Below are 3,105 nucleotides of genomic sequence, written 5' to 3' on the forward strand. Positions count from 1 at the left end.
GAAAAATATATTAAAAGTAAAACCATTTTGAAAAAACACCCAAGTTTTTCTCATCAGAAAGGACTCTTCCACGGCATTCACCTGGAAGCTGAACAATCAGCGAAAATAAAATAAAAAACAAAAGAACCTGAAAATGAGATTACATGCATTCAAAAGTTATCGTTTTCGATAAGTTTTGCAAGCTGATATCGCTCAAAAGAAAAAGAAAATAGAACACCTTTTATATGAAGGAGAGGGGGCACAAAGGCGTTGATCTACACAATATTGAAATAAGTGCAAGCGAAATTAGTACAACTAAAATCAGAAAACGAAGAAAAAAAAAATTGTACTCAACTAAGACCGAGTGATTTTGTTTTCTGAAAGAAAATGAAAATTTACGAATAACGAAAAAAAAAAAAAAAAAAAAAAAAAAAAATGGAAACTCCGAAACACATTTCCATAAAATATTTTATTATGGCGAGATCATGAAAGTTCATTTTTTTTTGTTTTGTTTTTGTTCTTAATTTTTCTGTTCAAACTGTTAGTGCCCATTTTAATATTTTTAAGATTATTAAAAAAAAAAAAAAAAAAAAAAAAAAATTAACATAATCCACAATCAGCAATCATGATTTTGACGGAAGGTTTACCGCTAGCGGAACCATAGGATTCAATAGTCTTAACAATATCCATGCCCTCCACAACTTCGCCAAAAACGACATGCTTGCCGTCAAGCCATTGGGTTACGACGGTTGTGATGAAGAATTGCGATCCGTTGGTGTTGGGACCAGCATTCGCCATGGACAGTAGGCCCGCCTTGGTGTGCCTCTTCTGGAAATTCTCATCTTCAAATTTTTCACCGTAGATACTTTTCCCTCCGGTACCGTCTCCACGGGTGAAGTCGCCCCCTTGAAGCATAAAGTTGGGAATTATCCGGTGAAAACTAGACCCCTTGTATCCAAAACCTTTCTCACCGGTGCACAAAACTCGGAAGTTCTCGGCAGTTTTAGGAACAACGTCATCGTATAGTTTGAAGATGATCCTACCAGAAGTTTCGCCCTTAATATTTATATCAAAATAGCAGTTAGCCATTATCAGTGATTGGTGCGGGTTATTAAGAAACACAAAGAAGAAGCTGGCTTGGCGCGGCGACACTGACCAAAACACTCGACTTCGCGGGGTTTATATACGGCTGCTACTGCTCCTCCCACTTCACACTACTAAGCCAATTAAATCTCAGCTGCGTAAAACCTACAATAAATTTTTTTGTCTCTTTTTTTTTTTTTTAATATATATAAGATTTTTTGGAATAAATTATACATATACATATAATATTATATCTATATATATTACATATACTCGCATGCGTGTGTGTATATATATATTAGGGACTGCCAAAATTCACCACAGAATTACCCCACCCTATCTGTAACAGTAACACGATGTAACTTTATTATAAATTAATATTATCAGTATAACTTTTGTACCATTTTAAAGAAGGCCAAAATAAACCAGTAATAATTTAAAAAAATTTTTTTTCATAGAACAAAAATAATGAAATTGCGAGACGAAAATTGTGTTTACATAATTGGCGCTTTAAAAAAAACGTTCCCATGTAGTAGACATTCCGAACGTGAAAACATACCCGTATTTAATAAATCTAGCAAAAATCAACTAATGGTCAGATTTTCGTGAAATTTTCGATACTTATCCATTTTAGAATGAAATTACATATAAAATGCAGTTTTCGTAAAATATACGATGGGGAAATATTTTTTTTAGTGCGTGCCCCCCCCCATATTTATTTTTTCGAAATTCGAACAAATTATATATTTAAATCTATCGAAATTTCTATTTATTATGAAACATAAGAGTTCAAATAAGTAAAAAAAAAATGTTTTTTTTAATTTAAATACACATATTGAACAAAAATTACCTTGAAGTTGCAATTAAAAAATTGATATAAAGTTAATATTATTATGTTTTTTTTAAATAGCGTTTTTTTCTAATTAATATATACTATAATCAGTTGAATTGCCAAGAAAAAGAAACTTCCTAAAAATTAATTAATTTTTAGAAGATTAAAACGATTAAAATTCCATTATTTCAAAATGTTCTGTTACAACATAGATTTTTAATTAACTGTGTTTAAATTTTTTTTTTTAAATATTAAGTTTTAATATAAACGTGACTCTTGTCAGCTATTTTATCGCCAGATTAAAACCAATTTGAAAATATTATTGCACAAATATTAAGCATTTTGTAGCCCCGCCCTCATATTTTGTTTGTCTCTTTTTACCGAACAAAATATGGAACCCTGTAGGTAACCAAATGAACATTCAGTAAAACCGTATTTCATATTTAATATACAAATGTTTATAATGTTATTAATCGTTAAACTGTGTAGATCTTAAAACCTAACAAAATTATAACGAAGATTAATTATTAATTGCAGTTTGAAGAAGATAAAAAAAGCTCCTGCTTTTCCATAGTTCGTATAGTTAACACAAATCTGATGTCACGGAAACATGCGGTCCATTTTTCACAATCGTTTCGCAGACCCTAGTGTATATATATGATATATATAAATGCATGTGTGTATATATATCATATATATGTATGCATATATATATATATATATATATATATATATATATATATATATATATATATATATAAAATAAAATAAAAATTACAATTAAATTTACCAAAATGATCCAAGATGGTAAAATTAAAGCATATTATAAATATTAAAGAATTAATATTTATAAAGTTATCTCAGCCAGATGTAAAAGCTCGATAAATCCAAATAGGAGATAGAGCTTATAAAATGTTTTTTAACATGTTTTATTAACTGTTTGCGCGTATATATATGCATATGTATGTATGCGTATATATATATATTATATATATGTATGTGTGTACATATATATACATATATAATATATATATATATGTATACACATACATATATATATTATATGTGTGTATATATATATTATACGTATATATATATATATGTATGTGTGTATATATATTATATATATATGTGTGTGTGTATATATTATATATATGTATGTGTATATATATATTATATATATGTATGTGTGTATATATATATTATATATG

At 28.2% G+C, this 3,105-nt stretch overlaps 1 pseudogene across 1 annotated transcript; it reads right to left on the minus strand.

Moving 5' to 3' along the window:
- Positions 1–429: 429 nt before the first annotated feature.
- On the minus strand, positions 430–1,176 carry LOC145293251 (uncharacterized; annotated as a pseudogene). Its single transcript, XR_013869700.1, has one exon. The product of XR_013869700.1 is annotated as an uncharacterized LOC145293251 (transcript).
- Between the last annotated feature and the right edge of the window lie 1,929 nt (positions 1,177–3,105).

The sequence above is a fragment of the Euprymna scolopes genome, chromosome 14 (assembly GCF_053919585.1).
Source record: "Euprymna scolopes isolate OS-2025 chromosome 14, ASM5391958v1, whole genome shotgun sequence".
NCBI lineage: Eukaryota > Metazoa > Mollusca > Cephalopoda > Sepiida > Sepiolidae > Euprymna > Euprymna scolopes.